The sequence below is a fragment of the Orcinus orca genome, chromosome 21 (genome assembly GCF_937001465.1).
Source record: "Orcinus orca chromosome 21, mOrcOrc1.1, whole genome shotgun sequence".
Taxonomy (NCBI): domain Eukaryota; kingdom Metazoa; phylum Chordata; class Mammalia; order Artiodactyla; family Delphinidae; genus Orcinus; species Orcinus orca.
Genome location: NC_064579.1, coordinates 13,913,486 through 13,931,517, shown reverse-complemented (window position 1 = coordinate 13,931,517; position 18,032 = coordinate 13,913,486). Strand labels below are relative to the sequence as shown.

The 18,032-nt window shown below is 45.5% G+C and overlaps 1 long non-coding RNA gene across 1 annotated transcript in view; it reads left to right on the top strand.

Moving 5' to 3' along the window:
* LOC117195639 (uncharacterized) overlaps nucleotides 1-18,032 on the top strand; it is a 206,891-nt gene that overhangs the window by 35,716 nt on the left and 153,143 nt on the right. The window contains exons 4-5 of the long non-coding RNA XR_007474587.1: nucleotides 7,586-7,858; nucleotides 9,430-9,547. This is a non-coding gene — a long non-coding RNA (uncharacterized LOC117195639). The remainder of the gene's footprint in view (nucleotides 1-7,585; nucleotides 7,859-9,429; nucleotides 9,548-18,032) is intronic.

The window sequence follows — 18,032 nt, the reverse complement described above, 5'->3', positions numbered from 1 at the left end:
TGTCTTATGCCTCACAGTTTGCACAGTTGTCAAAAACAGAAGCTCAAAATAATCATGATTTAAAAGATTTCCCCAGAGCAAAAGCCAGATTCAGTGCTTAGTTACCTATATATATTTCTCCTTTTAATTAACTTTTACCCTCCATTGATTTTCTTTTCTCCCTTATTCATGAGTGCATTTATAAAGAGGTTTATTTTTTTAAATAAAAGCAGCATCTATCTGTGTTGTTTTCAGTGGAAGAGCAGATCAGGCTATCTCTCTAAAATTATGTCAAGAAACAGCAGCCCATAAAATTCTCAAGAGCTGAGCTTCAGTTCCTTCCCACAGACACTTTAATTCTTGTCTCTCTGAGGCATACACTAAGATCACGATAATGGGGGCAGTTACAGTGCAGTGCAGTGGGGATGCTGGTGCCTTTGATGGAAAAGTGAGGGCTTTCACTTCTGCTGTAGCAGCAGGACTGCACTGGCACTACATTCTTCTGCTCACCCAGGTCAGGGGGATGTTGTGTGAGTTCCTCTTACATCCAAACATTTCTGGCACCGCCAAAGTTTCTCACCTGATACTAATTGTATGACCAACTTTGAAGAAAGTATTAACCTCAAGTTGAATAACTATATCTATCTGTGTTTATGGCACTGGGGTTACAGGAATAATCTGGTGAGTTTTCCGAGAGTGGATTTGTCTGCTCCTGTTGCCATAACAAAATACCACAGACGGGGTGGCTTGAACAACAGAAATTTATTTTCTTGTGGTTCTGGAGGCTGGAAGTCCCAGATCAAGGTCTGGCAGGGTTGGTTCCTGGTGAGAACTCTCTTCCCGGCTTGCAGATGGATGTCATCTTGCTGTGTGCTCACATGGTCTTTCTGAGGTGCCGGCTTGGGGGAAGAGAGAGATAGAGAGAGGGAGATTGAGGGGGAGAGAGAGAGGGCTCTCTTCTGTCTCTTCTTATAAGGGCACCAAACCTATCTAATCCAATTGGATTAGGGATCCACAGTTACGACCTCATTTAACCTTAATTACTTCCTTAGAGGCCCAACTCCAAATACAGCCACTCTGGGGGGTTAGGGCTTCACCATATGAAATTGGGGGGGGGGGGCGGACACAAACATTCAGTTTGTGAATGAACTCACCTATACGAATGTCAGGTGTTAGGGGACTATTACAGGTTACAATCCGAGGCAGTGACAGCCAGTTTTAGCCCTTGGAGGGCTTTGCTCTGATGTTTACCTGCTTGGTGATACACTAGGCCTGTGTTTCAAAGCAGGGTGTTTAAATCTCAAAGGGGTGGACAGTGCATTAGGAGAAAGGATAAAATATTGGAGCCCTATTTATAATTATTTCATCTTATCGTTTTACAATTTGTTTTTGTGTTTTTTATATATATGGAAAGTATTTTACTACACTTATACATGTATGTAGTTTATATAATCATAAATGTACTCATAACAAGGAACATGTCTAGAATAATTACTGAGGGGTAGGGAATCACAAAGTCCCAGGGATCACTTGCAAGGAAGGAAGATGGCCCTTTTCAAGGTATAGGAATCCATGAACACAGTTAAGATATAAAACTCGATAATAAGAATAGATCACAAGAAAAAACCATCAGAGAAGTAGAGACTGTTGATAGAAGGAATGAGAAGGATAAACCATGCCACCCCAACCCAGGAGGAAAGGAAAAGAAAAATGAGAATGAAGAAAGTATTGTTATTATTTCCCAGTAGCTTTTAGCTGTCTCTGCTGTGTTTGCCCTACTGATTCTTTTGTTGTTGTTGTTAAAGATTTTTCTCTTTTTTAAAAAATTAATTAAGTTTTGGCTGTGTTGGGTCTTCTTTGCTGCGCGCGGGCTTTCTCTAGTTGCCGTGAGTGGGGGGCTGCTCTTCGTTTGTGGTGTGTGGGCTTCTCATTGCAGTGGCTTCTCTTGTTGCGGAGCTCAGGCTCTAGGCGCGTGGGCTTCAGTAGTTGTGGCACATGGGCTCAGTAGTTGTGGCTCACGGGCTCTGGAGCACAGGCTCAGTAGTTGTGGCGCACGGGCTTCGTTGCTCCGCGGCATGTGGGATCTTTCCGGACCAGGGCTCTAACCCGTGTCCCCTGCATTGGCAGGCGGATTCTTAACCACTGCACCACCATGGAAGTCCTGCCCTACTGATTCTTAATAATCCCATTTGTGGCGTGACTCCAGCTAACCACAAGTGGTAATCATAAGTGTTTGCTCTCACAGAGTACCATGATTTCTTGCAGAGGGCTCTGAGTTGCTCAGAGTTTATCCTGAACCATCTCTGTGTTTCCTTCATAGAAAGAATAACGTTTGGCCTTGACCCAAACATCCTCTCTGCTGATTAATTCGAGAATTGAAAAGCAGAGTTAACTGCACTTCACCAGTACTCTTGAGGTGCAGGAAAACACATTAAATTGTTTTCTTTGAGAAGGTATTTTAAAACTTGATGTGTTGGATTCCCTTCTGAAAAGGGAAAAACCAGTCAGGGGATTGGCTACCCTTCAGTAATGGGTGAGAAGGAGTCCTCTATGGGGTTATAAAGAGGCCCAGAGCTTCGGTCCTTTCCTATCTGGCCCCCACAAGGATGTAGAGTTCTATGTGCAGCCCCCAAATTGCCTGAAAATCAGAGCGGCCGCTTCTACTCAGATCCCAGTCAGTGCTTGTCTCTCGGAGGCAAAAACACAGGCATCCATGCACAAAGAACAAATGTCCTTGTTGGCAACAGGCATTTGCAGAGAATCTGGGCTGGATAAAGGGAAGGGGAAGATTTTCCGTGTCTCATGATACACAGAGAGTCAGTGTGCATGCCCGGGGCCAGCGTGGAGGCAGGATGGGTCTAACTCAATGAGTTTATTCTCTGCTAGGTGTTGAAGGTACAGAAACACATAATGCAGTTTCCCTTCCAGGAAGAGTTCACACATAGTACAGGGCTCAGTAATTTGCCTAAAATTTTATGCCAAATTATGTGTTCATTTGGATACAAGCATTTGTTTTTTCTGGGGATGTACTTCATAGATTGCAAAAAGGTCGTGACCCCCCAAAATGTTAAGAATGATTGTTCTACACAAATGCTTTTTCTTGGGCATCTTTTCATTCAAAAGGGATGTTAGTTCTTAGAATTAGATAGAAGCATCCAGGGCACACAGCGGGAGATATATACAGTTGGCAACACCTTTTCAGAGGTCCGGTCCTCTAACTCTTACCCTGCTGCTGAAGGGCCTGATAAAACGCTTCCAGGCAGATTGAGCTGGTGGCGTTGGTGGTGGCAGTGGTGATGGGAGATTCTGTTTTTTAAGGACTTCTAGGCTTTTATCTTTTTTTGACATTCACATGGATGACGGATAGATTTCTCATCAAGATTAAAATTTGTTAAATCCCAGCATAAGCACTTTGAGTAGAAGGAGAAGTTTCCATCATAATATTTTTAAACTTTTCTTTTCCTATACACCTTCAAGGAAGACAGATCTATAACAAAAGTAATGTGTGTGGCAGGGTGTTTGTTGGTTAGTGAGAAGCTGTCATTTTAGTGGTTAAGGGCACAGACCCTGGAGCCAGGCTGCCTGGGTTCAAGTCCCAGCTCCTCCAATTTGTCACTACTTAATCTCAGTTTCCTCGTCTGCAAAATGGGAATAATAACAGTATCTGCCTCATTGGGTGGCAATGATTTGATGAGCTAATGTATGTGAAGACCTTAGAACAGTGCCTGATTGCTTATAAATGCTACCTTAGCACATTCTTAATGATACCTCCCCCTCCAATCCCTCTAGACCCTACCTCTGCTCTCCATTCAGTAACTAGATGGTGGTAGGTGATCACTCTCATAGGGAAGCAATGTGAAAGCAAAGATCAGAGGAAAAAGTCTCCTCATGGCCTTTGAGTTTCAGAAGAATAGGCTTTGAGGAAATGGAAACAGGACAGAGGTAACAGACTATCAATCTCAGATGAGTAGTCGGAAGGGCCCTCCCTTCACCCTCACATACACACTGGCTAGAAAAGGATGCCACAGGCTGGAAGGAGAGTGAATTGGATCGGGCAGTTATGAGACCTTAGATGCTGGGAGGTCCCTAAGGAGGCCGCGAGCCCTGGTTCCACGTCAAGCGTGAGGGATGCTGGAACCTAAAACCAACCCAACAAAAAGAGAACAGAGTGAGCCCACGTCCTGTTTCTTTAATGTTCTGGGGAAGTGACAATGACTCTATACTGTGACTTGTGGCCTTATAGAGTTCTCCGGGCCCCATCATGACCCCAACATGATTTCTTGGTCCCCAAGCGTGGCAGAGAGTATGGGAATGAGGCAGCCCCAGCGACCACCTGGGCGGACAGTGTGTGACATGAGATGGTGCTTCCCAGCAGGAACCAGGATGAATAGACGACACTGAGGGTGAAGACCAGGTCTGCCCTCACCCCGACACCACGTTAACCCCCTGGTGCTCAGATGCCACACTCGGGAAAACGGAGGGGAGACTCACCCCGCCATCTCAGGAAAAAAATGGAACTTGAAATAAAAATTAAATCGAGTTATGAAAAATTCAAGATTGCTTTTCAGCACATTTGAATTTGCAGACAGAGACTTATACCTACTCTACCTATTCCTTCGTGACTCAGTCGTTGTCCTCATTCGGGGAAAGTGAACGAAGTTTTGGCTTGAAAGATTTAGTTCAATATCCGAGTCAGCAGGGTGCATCTCCTCTGCCCGTCAAGGCTGCACACACTGAGAAGAGACAGGGAACTGGGGAGCAGTGGACCCCTGAGATCACAATCACAACACGTCAGGCGGGGGGAGGGAGATGAGCAGGCGCTGGGAGCTCTCCACTGGGAGGGACGGGGAAGGGGAGCATTGCTCCGAGGGCTGGACCTCTATCCAAGGCAGGGACTGTGGGAACATCCATGCCCGTAAGATGGGAGTACTGTAATCCTAGCTTCCTGTTCTGTTCCAGCCAGGATTCTCTACACAAGCATTAATGGATGTCTACTCTATTCCAGGTATTGTGTTGGATGCAGGGAACGTTCCTGGATGAATGAGAGGGGGTCTCTGCCCCCAGAGTGTCCATTTGTAATAGGGGCGGGGCAGGCACATGGCTGTTAGCGAGCCACCCGTAGTGGTCCTGCTCAGCCATTGGTCGGCCTCGCAGGGGGCCCCTCCCCCAAGCAACTGGCCGTTAGTGAGAGACCCTTAGGGACCAACCGTTAGGGAGTGACCGTTAACAGTCCTGCTCAGCCGTTGGTCGGCCTCGCAGGGGGCCCCTCCCCCAAGCAACTGACCGTTAGGGAGTGACCGTTAACAGTCCTGCTCAGCCGTTGGTCGGCAGGGGGCCCCTCCCCCCAAGCGAGCCAAGCGAGCGGCCCTTAGCGAGCAAGTGTCAAGGAGCCACTGTTAGCGGTCCCACTCACCATTAGCGAGCTACCATTAGGGAAGGACCCTTAGCGAGTAACCGTTGGTAAGTGAGCGAGCCTTAGCAGTCCCGCTCAGCCATTAGTTGGCATCGCAGTGAGCTCCTCCCCCTTCCCTTTCTCTGTGTAAAAGACCCGAATTTGGACTGAGGGAAGATGGTTTTTTGAGACACTAGTCAGCTATTTTCTCAGTCGGCTAGCTTTCCCGTTAAAGTCATTACTCCTTGCCTCAGCAACTTGTCTCCCGACTTATTGGCCTGTCGTGCAGCGAGCGTGCTTGGGCCGGGTAACACATTCCGGACCTTTACACGTTAAGCAGACAGTAGGTAAGGTGGGAGCTCAAGCTGGGGAGGGGAGTTTGTCCAATCTGAGAGCTCCAGAGCAATTCCTAGCAAACAGGGCTCCTACGCTGGGTCTTGGGAGGATAAATGGGTGTTCGTGAAGGAGACAGAGATGCAGGGGACACAGCCGCATCACAGGTGTGCAGGAAGGAGCGGCAGAGGGCACGGAGCACAAAGCATTCGGCACCTCTGCACTGTCGGGTCAAGTCACCGAGTGGAGACGTGAAGTCGGAGATGGAAGTTTGGGCCAAGTCACAGAGGGCCTTGGAGCTTATTATCAGGAGTTTAGCCTCAGTTCTGGAGCCAGTGAGTAGCTGCTGACAGGTTTCTGGGCAGATGGCGCTATAGCCAGGTTTATATTTCACAAAGACGTGTCTGGGGCAAATGGGAGAGAACTCGAGGGGTGGCCAGAATGTTAGTTAAGATTGTCTGCAGACCCTCATTCACCAACCAGCTCCAGCAGGTCCCCAGATTGGACCACTGGCTCCACAGACCCATCACCGAGTCTTGCAAGTCTTGCTTGTAAAAGAAGGTCCAAAGGAGGTTTCCGACTAACTGGGAACAGTGCAGGATCAGACACCTGAGATCTGAGGGCTGGTACTTAGTCTGGTTTCTGATGAGTTAGAAGAGCAGCAGACAACTCTCCTTGGCGTCCAGACTCCTGCCTGTTCCCCCTCCGGCAACCTCAAGATCCAGATCGCCCACTTCCCTGACCTTGCTGCCGGGTGGGAGCTTCCAGTACCACACCCTCTAGCCATCCTTGTGTAGCTGCCCCCAACCCAGGGTGGAGGTGCTATTCTTGGAATGAGGAAGCAGGCCATCTCGCCAGTGACTGCACTAGTCCCTCAGTGCAATGGGGTCGGCAAGTGTCCCTGCACCTTCCAGAACTCCCAGTTTCAGCCCAGAGCAGGGTATGACACTTCTGTCAGCCTTAGGACAATTGCAGATTTCTACTTTACCAAAACTGCATTTTCATAATTACCAGTGTGTCCGGGGCTTCCAGGGATTGCAGTAACTCCGTCCCGCCTCTTGCTAAGTCATTTGGCTGCATTTCGGAAATACTGTCTCAGTTCCGACTGGCTTCAGTCTGCCTCTTCCAATTCATTATTCATGCCTGTGGCTCAGATTTTCACATCCTCACAGCCATTGGTGGCCCAGCGATCTTGGTTGGGAAAGGGAAGAAGTGGGAAGGGAGGGTGAGAGCATACAAAGTAGGGTGAATGGGAAATGACAAAAAATAAAATCATGCAGAGGGTTGGCGGGGGCGGCACAAGGCAGGGTGGGGAGCAGATCTGTGGATGACTGAGCAAGGGGATGGATGGGTTAAACAGGAGTAAGAGGGAAAAAGCTCGGAGAGACAAGAGAACAGGGCAGAGGGAAGTGTGGCACTGTCCTGGAAAAGGAAACTATGTGACTTGACTGCAAGATCAAAAGCATGCAGGGGGTGCGGGTTGGATCCCTGGTCAGGGAGCTCAGATCCCACATGCCCCGTGGCCAAAATAATCAAAACATAAAACAGAAGCAATGTTGTAACAAATTCAATAAAGACTTCAAAATGGGTCCATGTCAAAAAAAAAAAACAATTTTGAAAACAAAACAAAATGCAGCTCTTGCTATTGATTAATTTTGTTTATCTTTGCAGCACATGCCGGGCTGCAGAGACATCGTAGGTGGGTGTGAACAGGGAAATGAGCTCACTGTGCAGAGTTCCCAGTAGCTTTGATGCTGTCCCACAGGTTTCTTAGGAACCACTACGATTCCCTTTAAACAATCCTTCCCTCCCCTCCACCCCCCCCAAATCCTCACTCTTTAGATTGGGTAGTCCAGTTAATGATGTTGACTGTTTCCGCAGATCCTGTTGGAGCTTTGGCCCTGATGACTTATGCATCTGGAACGTTCCATGGGATGGAGCACGGCTGGGCAGGGTGGACCACTGAGGACAGAGAGCTGACCCAACAGACACCTGATCTGACAGGAGCAAGTCCTGCAGAACCTGCGCTGGAGAGATTTTGGCGATCACCCAGCCGCAGTTCACCACCCTGGCTGCACCTAGACGCACCTGGGAGCTTAAAAAAATATTCGTTTCTGGATTCCATCCCTGGAGGTTTAATTCAAGTGGTCTGGGGTAAGGCCCTTGCATCATTATTAAAAATAAGAAAATCAAGCGAGGCTACTGTGCAGCCAAGAATGGAGACCCCCAACATAGTTCAGACTTTTCATTTTACAGATGAGAAAACCAAGGCTCCCAAAGGCAACGCCAGGTGCCCTGATTTTCACAGATAAGGAGTCAAGGCTCTCCTGGCCCCTCAGGTGAATGCTGGCTCTGCCAGGCTAGGAGCATCTCAGCACAAGTGCCTTCCCAGCATTACTCCTGAGCCTTACTCCCTAACATGTCCATCTGGGGCTCAGCACCCTCCGGAGAGGTTCATTCTAGCCTGCTGAATATTTTATAAGTGCCTGAAGACAGGTCAGACACATAAATAACTCCTTCTGTGAGGGAACACACACACACATCCGTGCCCCCCATCCCAGCGTGTGCACACACACGTACAAACACACAGACACAGCCTTCCCTCATTTGTGTTTGAAAGCAGGTGGCTTTGTTTCTGAAATGTAGTCACTGCTAACAATAAAAAACGTGAAGGGAAAAAAGTGAACAAAGGGAGCAGCTCTGCTGATGTTCCATTCCAGAAGCGTTCTGTTTGATCCTGGCTGGAGCAGGGCATTTCTTAGATGGATTTGGACTTCATACACATTTGACTGAACAGGGGGTGCTGGGGATGGCAAAAGTGAACACTGAGCCTGGTGAAATGAGGCAAAAGGATGCAAGCCTCTCTTTACAGGAAAAATCCAGTTTATTAACAGTTTGTGGAATTTCAAATGTAGAACACACTGTATAGCTTTCTTTTTAACATCAACTCCAAATGTTTTCTTCCTTTTTCTTTTTTTTTTAAATAAATAGAATAGCTTTGCTCCCTAATAATACTCAGGACAAATATTCTCTGGTAAATTACAAATAAGAGAAATCAATTTGATTTCATACAAGGCTGCATTTCATTTTGGAAGATCTTTTAGTCACATTTAAGTGCAAGAGAAAAAGATAACAAATGAAATAGCTTCATATGGAAATAGAACATTCTTGAACATTTGTTTTAATTCATTCCCACGTCCAGCTGAGCATGATGCAGAATAATGGTTTCACAATGACTCAGAGCATCTCCCTCCCCCACCTCCAAGAATGTTTCCAGTTACATTCAAAACCTTAGATGATGGAGGATGAAAATAGCATCTTATTACACACCTGTCGGGTGGCAACATTCATTCCTAGGAGAAATATCTCCCCCAAATGTTGCAGCGGGAGGCTTAATTTATACACACCACAAAATTCATATTCATGTGTGCTCCATTTAGGCTTCATTACGCTTACAAATCTTCTGATGAATGAGAAATCAATAAACTGAGGAACTGTAGATGTAGAAACAAAAAAAATAGAGTTCACCATCCATGACAGTTAGTGCCAGCCTGTAGATGCAGTTGTTATGGGTCTAAAACAATGTCAAGTTCACTTGTGCAGTTATCTCAGGGTATATTTTCCAACTATTTATCTTAAAAAGGGACACTGGAAAGTTAAACTACAGGTACATTATAGAGATTCTTATGGCTTCAATTTCAATACCCCCTCTGGAAATTTTCCAGGTAGAACTCCTTCTGAAGTTCTATGAGAAAGAAGAGCTAAATGTCACCCATGACTGCAGACCTCCCTGGGGCCTTGAAGTCAGTGCAAGAGATGAAACAGCACCTGCAGGCTGAACAGGTAACGTTATGCAAGGGCGTGCCATCCTCTCTCATCATTATGCTTTTTATCATTAAAACCACTATTATTTAGAAGTTTGAGACTTAAAAAAAAAAAGATATTCTATGCTTGCAGAGGCTAACAACTCTCGTCATACATTTTTGAGCTTTGATGACCCATTCTTTGTGGTTTTAGTGTATTCTTTTTTTATTTTTTATTTATTTATAGTTTTGACTGCATTGGGTCTTCGTTGCTGTGCATGGGCTTTCCCTAGTTGCGGTGAGCCAGGTCTGCTCTTCATTGCGGTGCGTGGGCTTCTCATTGCAGTGGCTTCTCTTGTTGCGGAGCATGAGGTCTAGGTGCGCAGGCTTCAGTAGTTGTGGCACGCAGGCTCTAGAGTGCAGGCTCAGTAGTTGTGGCGCACGGGCTTAGTTGCTCTGCAGCATGTGGGATCTTCCCAGACCAGGGCTCGAACCCGCGTCCCCTGCATTAGCAGGTGGATTCTTAACCACTGCGCCACCAGGGAAGCCCTAGTGTATTCTTAAAACTGTTTTCTGAGGAATGTCTTGATTTTCTTCTGTACTTTTTTTTTTTTTTTTTTGGAGGGTAGGGCATCTATTCAGATACAATTCCTGATGGGCTTCGTTTTCATAAGGTGATGCAAAGACCCGTGAACGTGAATTAGCACTGTTGAGTTTCTGCATTTCCATTTCTCGCCCCAAAGTCTAACCCTGCATTTTTTCCCACCTGCTGTGGTTCATCAGACCCCTCCTACTTGAAACACTCAAGGTCAGGGGCTGATGGATGATCCAAACTCTGCTTGTTACTCTACTTCATGGTTCTAGACCCAGTGGTTGCTCCAGCAGGTGGGTACATGACCCAAGCTGGCCCAGTTTAGAGCTTGTCTATGGATCTTCTACATTTGATGTGGAGAGCATGTTTTGTCTTTCTTGCCTCACGGGCTCTGAAGTGCCTAGAATTGTGCCTGATATAGATTAAGTGTCTCTTCTCATTATTGTTAATGGGATGTGCCTTCAGGGCTGCTAGTGGCCATGGCCCCTTCCACATGAAGGAGCCTGCAAGAATGAGGGCAAACAAAAACAAAAGCTGAGGTGAGAGGTGGAGAGAGATATCTGGTACCATTCACATGAATCCATCCTTTTTTATGGTTTGGTTCCATGAGCTAATACATTTCTTTTTCTTGTTTAATTTGAGTTTTGATTCTGCTATTTGTAATAAAAAGTTCTGATGATGAACATAACATGATGTTATTTAGCAAATGCTTAGAAGTGTGGACTAGAAAAAAGTAAAGATTGATGCAGGAGTTTCTAGTAGGATAGACTCAGAGACTAAGACAGAAAACGCAGGGAGACAGGTTTGAGGGATGATTATGAACTTGGATGTATTGAGTTTGAGGATCTTTGGATTTTGCCATGTGGAACTGCTCATTAGGTGTTTAGAAATAAGGATAGAAAACTCAGGAGAGAGTTCAGAGGTGGGGATATAGATGTGTGGTCAACAGAATGGAGCTATAACTGAAGCCCATGCTGGATGGGGTCCAGAGTGAGACTGGAAGAGGCACAGGAAGAAGAATAGGCAACGGGAGGTGATGTGGTCCAGTGAGAGGACAGGAGAGTCAGGGTATATAACATGAGAGACGTCAAAGAGGATAATCCCAACAACACCCTCAAATGATGCCAAGAGCCTTGGATGGATGACTACTCAGAAGAGACATCACATTTTAACAGGTAGATTATTGGTACCACTTCAAAGAAAATTTCAGTTTAGCAGGAGCAAAACACAGACAGCACAGGGTTGAGAAATGGGTGGGAGAAATGGATGGTGGGCGTGGTCAAAAGAGGGAAAGGTGTGGGAATTCCACAGTTTCAGTGGAGTCAGATCACCTCTTTTTTTCTTGAGAGTAATTGTGATTTAAGCATATTTGTATGTTAAAGAGAAATCAAAAGGCAGAAAAATACATCTGATGGGTACTGATGGAAGAAGCATGTTAAAAGAGGAAGTGATAGAGGGTAAAGGAAGAAGTCTCAGAGAGAATAAAATACATTTCCTTATTTAAGACAACAGGGCAAGAGAAAATGACCACGATGAGCCTGGGAGAATTTAAGGTAGGAGGTGAACGGTAGCTGGAACTCCATCCCATGATGTTGAACCCAGGAAGGTAGATGACAGAGTCATGCACCACATGGTGGGTGGGTGAAAGAACTTCATTGTGGACAGAATTTAGAACCACTATGAGAAATTAATTGAGTTTATTATAATAACTTTGGAGCAGCACTGAAGTTAGAAAGAACAAATTGGCAGTGGATTCAGTCAGTTGCTACTAGCAGCCCAAGATAAGGAATAGCAAAAACCAAAGATGCGTTTGCCCAGTTCAATGGAAAGCCAAGGAACAAGGAAATCTAGGATGCCAGGGAGTCTTACTGAGTGAAGAGAGCACGTTTGTCTCACTTATTAGCTTGCTTACTGTGGACTCGGTGCAGGTCGGTATCCAGCAATGAATGGAGATGCAATAAAGATTTACGCCATTGAAAAAAGGCACTCGTTAACTTTTATGATGCACTCTTTCATCTAGTTTGAGCTCTGAAACACAGGAATCACTTTCCTTTCGTCTTCGCATTTGCCCTGGTGGTGTGTTTAAAAAGAACAAGATGTTTCTGGAATCATCCCTGTGGAGAGAGAGGGTGGTGATAGCCATGGGAAAAATGGGAAGTAGAAATTCTGGAAGAATAAATGAATGTATCTGCATTCGCATTGTGAGGAAGGAACCAGGTGTGTGTGTGTTCTAAGCACATGTGCTGATGGTTTAAGATGAGGCAGTGCATGAGTCCCACGGAAGGAGAGGATTTATAAAGTGATGGTGAGCAAGGAGATCTGGGCAGAATATAGAGTGACCAGTTGTCCCAGTTGCCCAGTGGAAGGTGAATATGGGACCTTTAGTGCTAAAACGGGAAAGTTCCAGAGTGATCAGGATGTATGGTCAGCCTAATATGTGCAGAGAAACATGAACGAGTATATTAAATATCCATTTCTCTTTAAATAGAATAGTTTCAGAACTCCTGGAGACTTTGTGGAAGATGACACCCTAGGGAGCCCCTGAGAAAGAACATTTGAGTTACATCGGCAGAGTAAAATTGTTAACTCCAGGAACTGGACACATTTCTAAATTGGGCTTCTTGAAGATTTCTAAAACTTCCAAGTAATTGATCTGAAGCTAAAAGTGTAAGCCTAGCCTTTATGATGACATCTTAGGTAAACTACCCTATTGCTCCATTTTAAAACATATATATATATATATATATAAAATAGAATCACACAATAGGTGGCCTTTTTTTTTTTTTAAAGAAGATGTTGGGGGTAGGAGTTTATTAATTAATTTATTTATTTTTGCTGTGTTGGGTCTTCGTTTCTGTGCGAGGGCTTTCTCTAGTTCCGGCGAGCGGGGGCCACTCTTCATCGCGGTGCGCGGGCCTCTCACTATTGCGGCCTCTCTTGTTGCGGAGCACAGGCTCCAGACGCGCAGGCTCAGTAGTTGTGGCTCATGGGCCTAGTTGCTCCGCGACATGTGGGATCCTCCCAGACCAGGGCTCAAACCCGTGTCCCCTGCATTAGCAGGCAGATTCACAACCATTGTGCCACCAGGGAAGCCCTTAAAACATCTTTTTATTAGAACCTGAAAGTGTCATTTAAAGCGACTCACCAGCTTTCTTGCAGTACAGTTCACAGGATACTAGGGGAAAAAAGTTATTTTTATTTTTTCCTCTCCACCCTCCCCCAGCTGAGGAAACACTGTGCTGGGGCCCATCCACTGTCTCCAATTAGCAGGTGAGATGCTTGCATGTTTCAAAGGCTAAACAAAACATAAACCAGGCCTTATTAGCCTGCTTTGGTGCTGATCTGGACCAAAAGCTGAATAAAATGCATGAACATAATAGGAACACTGTAGATAAATCCCACACAGAAGAAACACACATATAACAGAAACATAATTGTCTTCAATTTGCAGATTCACACTGGATCCTAAGAACCTAGAATGAATGGAGCCTTTTCTTACATCTTAGCTTGAGTCAGTGATTTCAGTAACGTTAACAATTGGATGGTGGTAGCGGTGGGTGAATGGATGGGGGGACAAGTGTCTTCAGAACTTCTCTTGGGGGTGCAGAACCTGCAGAGGACGATTGAGGAAGTAGTGGTGGGAAAAGCAAACACAAAAACTCTGAGCAAAGGAAAAGATGGTAATTCCCAGCATTCTAGTTGATTGATACGCTCACACACAAATGCTATGAATGACTTACTGCTTCATTCAAATTCTTGCTCCAAATCAGTGGATCTCAGGCTTGGCTGCACATTGAAATTACCTGGGGAGCCTTAAAAGACCTGGTGCCGGGTTCCAATCCCAGAGATTCTGATTTAATTGCTCTGGGTTGTAGCCTTGGCAGCGGACTGCTTCTGTGCAGCCAAGATCGATAGCCGCTACTGTGCTGTCGGTCAAGAAATCAGGAGAAATGGCGCAGGCAAGCAGTTCTCAAATTGTACGTGCCTAAGAATGGCCTGGAGGGCTTGGTAGAATCTCCTGGAGCCCATCTTCAGAGGATTCAGTACGTCAGGGTGGCGGCTAGAGATGCTGCATTTCAAAGGGCCAAGGACCACGCTTTGAGGACCACTGGCTTCGATGGATCTTCTGTTACTATGTCTGGAGACAACTAAGCCATTCAGCATTCCTTGTGTACCCCTGGGAACTCTGTGAACCCTCATTTATGTGTGCTTGGAGGGCACATCCGAATTAATTTGCCCCACTCTCTCAAGCCAGCCGATGGGAGGCAGCCTCTTTTTTTTTTCTAGCCTGGAAATGTAAGGGCTTTATTCTTTGCTGATCTTGCTGATTTTGGGGAAAGCCATCTAATTATTTGTGGGTGTCTGGTAATCCCAAGGAACACAGCGTCCTAGGCATGCGCCAGCCAGCTCCATGGAGTTCCTCAGACCTCCTGGCACTCCAGCTAGCCGGGGCACCCTTACTCCTGTGTACCCCTCCATTCCACCTTGGAGTCCTCCCTCTGTGCTCTAGGCCTGCCCTCATCCAACAAGCAGGACCCACAGCGCATTTGGAATCCTGCCCCACTGTGCTCAGAGAACCGTGGTGGCCCAAAGAACAGTAATAAATCACAGCTACTGTTTGTGAGGGCACTTATTCTGCCAGGAACTGTGCTGGCACTTCACACACATCATTTAACTTAACCTTCAGGCCAACCTTCAAAGATGAGAATCATTATGCCCATTTTATAGATGAGGAAACTGAGGCTCAGAGAGTATGACTTGCCCAAAGCCTTAGGGCCATTAAAGGAGAGATGGGATGTGAGGCTGGGCCTGGCTCCAAAGTCCATGCTTTTCCCCCTACCCTTCTGCCTCCCTGGCACAGATGGACTAGGGTGGCAGAAAGAGCACTGGATCCCAGCTGGTAAATGGTCTGGCCTCCACTCCCAGACGCCGCTGAGTGGACAGCCTTGGACAGGTTGCTGGCCCCGCCCCTAGTGCCTCTGTCCTCAGATCTTTATCTATGAAATGAGGGGTTTGACCAGATGGCTAAGGTCCCTCCCACTCTTACTTTCTCACAGTGTCTCTGTGACTTACACAGTTGTGCTTCCTTTCCCGGGACTCTGCCCTGGCTGGTGATCACATCATATGTTCAGCAGACCTGTATCCAGGGAGAGCATCTTCCAAAGGCGCAGGTTGAGTAGCTGAGGTGCCACTCAGCCAAGGTAGCGGGGGGTTGTGTCAACCTGTCTGAGAGCTGCCTAACGACAATTTATAACCCACTGGTAAAATGTCCATTCTCTGGTGAAACCTGGCGTTCAGTTGTCTGAGTCAGTACTAGATCGAAAGCTGGTCACCTAAAACCTGAGGGGGAGGAGGACGGGAATCAGACACACTCCAGTGTGTGTCCCCTTGCCTGTTGGTCCTGGAGCAGTGGCCTCGGGGGTGTCCCCTGCCCAGAGGAGGCCAGAGAGATGTGCACTGGGCTCCGCTTTCTGTAGCCTTTCTCCCAGGGCCCCAGGGGGCGGGTGTGCGGAAGGAGGTTGTCCTTACAGCTTTTTATTATGATAGTTACTAATATTATGGTTATAGACGGATGTGCTACTTTCCCCCAGGTAAACAGAATCTGACCTGAAATTAGGAACCTTAAATTGTTCTTTCATATATTTTTTTATTGAATTATAGTTGATTTACAATGTTGTATTAATTTCTGCTGTACAGAAAAGTGATCCAGTTATACATATATATATTCAGTTATATATATATATATATATACACACACACACACACACACACACACACACACACACACATTCTTTTTTTATATTCTTTTCCATTATGGTTTATCATAGGATACTGATATAGATCTCTGTTCTGTACAGGAGGACATTGTTGTTTATCCATTCCACGTATAATAGCTTACATCTGCTAACCTCAGCCTACCACTCCATCCCTCCCCCAGCCCACTGCCCCTTGGCAACCACAAGTCTGTTCTCTGTGTCTGCGATTCTGTTTCTGTTTTGTAGATAGGTTCATTTGTGTCATATTTTAGATTCCACATATGAGTAATATCATATGGCATTTGTCTTTCTCTTTCTGACTTCACTTAGTATGATAATCTGCATCCATGTTGCTGCAAATGGCATTATTTCATTCTTTTTTATGGCTCAGTAGTATTCCATTGTATATAGTACCACATCTTCTTTATCCGTTCATATCTGTTGATGGCCATTTAGGTTGTTACCATGTCCTGGCTATTGTGAATAGTGCTGCTATGAACACAGGGGTGCATGTATCTTTTTGAATTATAGTTTTGTCCGATATACGCCCAGATATACGCCCGGATATATATCCCAGTGGGATTGCTGGATCATATGGCAACTCTATTTTTAGTTTTCTGAGGAACCTCATACTGTTTTCCATAGTGGCTGCACCAACTTATATTCCCACCAACAGTGTAGGAGGGAGGAACTTTAAATTAGAGTTGATCTTTTTGTTCAGATGGGCCTCATTTCTCATATGTAATGTCGGATGAAGGGGTGAGATGGACCACTGATCTTCAAGTCCCCTCCCATGCTTTGTGAGATTCCATCACAGATCAGAGGGCAAGCAGACGCAAGTAAGCAAAAGGGGACACAGAGCAGGTGGATGCCAGGAAACCTGCTTTCTAAACAATCAGGTAATACAAAGATTTTGTTGTTGTTGTTGACTATATATTTATTTTAAAAATTGTGGTCAAATACTCATAACATAAAATTTACCATCTTAAAAAAAATTGCCATCTTAACCACTGTAAAGAGTTCATTTCAGGGGCATTTAAGTACATTCATATCATTGTGCCACCATCACCACCATCCAACCAGGAACTCTATTTATCTATAAAGATATGTTAACAGTGTTCACACAGGACTAAAAATAGCATCTCCAAAAGCAATAATATTTTGAATTTATAAACCTCCTTCGTAGAAATTTAAGGCATTTCACAAACATTGTCTTGTCTGTCCTTACGATGACCTTATGTAGAAGCAGAGAGATCAGAGAGTGGACAGATCAGACAAAAAGAAGGAAAAAGACCCGGGGGGACATGCAAGTTTGCTAAATTTCATTGTGACCCGCAGAGACTCAGTGAATCATCCATAGTGTTCAGGTAGCTGAGGATCTTAGAACTCGGATACGTGCCTTTAAGTTCAGTTTTCTAAGACTGATAACATCAACCAGAGAGGGAAGTTAGAGGACAGTACAGGCTTGCCCTGCCTTGAGGGAGGAGTTTTCTTCACGGATACATTGTTGGGATGGGTGTATCAGCGTGGGAGTGGGGACCTGGGGGGCAGGGATGCTTTGGCAGAGGTGGGGTGACCTGGGAGGTTCTCGGGTTCTGTCGGTTTCTGGGCAGCTGCTAATAGGGAGCTTTGAGTGTAAAGGGCTGAGACCTGGTTATAACACTGAGAGAGGAGTGCTCACAGGTGCAGAAAATTTCATGGCCTGGGAATGAAAGCTTCACTGTCCAGGCTGTGTGTGTGAGAGAGAGAGGGAGAGGGAGAGAGAGAGAAAGCCAGGTGGAATTCAGATAAAAAGATATAGAAGAAAAAGTACCTGATTTTTCCTGGCTGTGGATGATGGGTCAGATGATGAAGCTAGTCATCAAAGTTAGTAAACGGCATTCTTGTTTTCAATTTGGTGATTTGTTTTTAAAAAATGATATTTTTTTGTTGGAGAAGAAAATTGTATTTGTGGAAAGTTGTGTTTCAGTTAGATTCCACCTTTTGGTGACTGGAAAATTTCCAGTGAATTTCCAGGAACAAGAAAATGGCAGTGTTCCTGGTGCGAAGTCTGAATCCTCAAAGTCCAGGAACAGTCATGCATAAACTGTGATTAAAAGACAGAAAATGAACTTAAGAAACAATCTAACAATTAGAGCCTGGCAAGGAAGATGCCGTCCTTTAGCCTGGAATATACT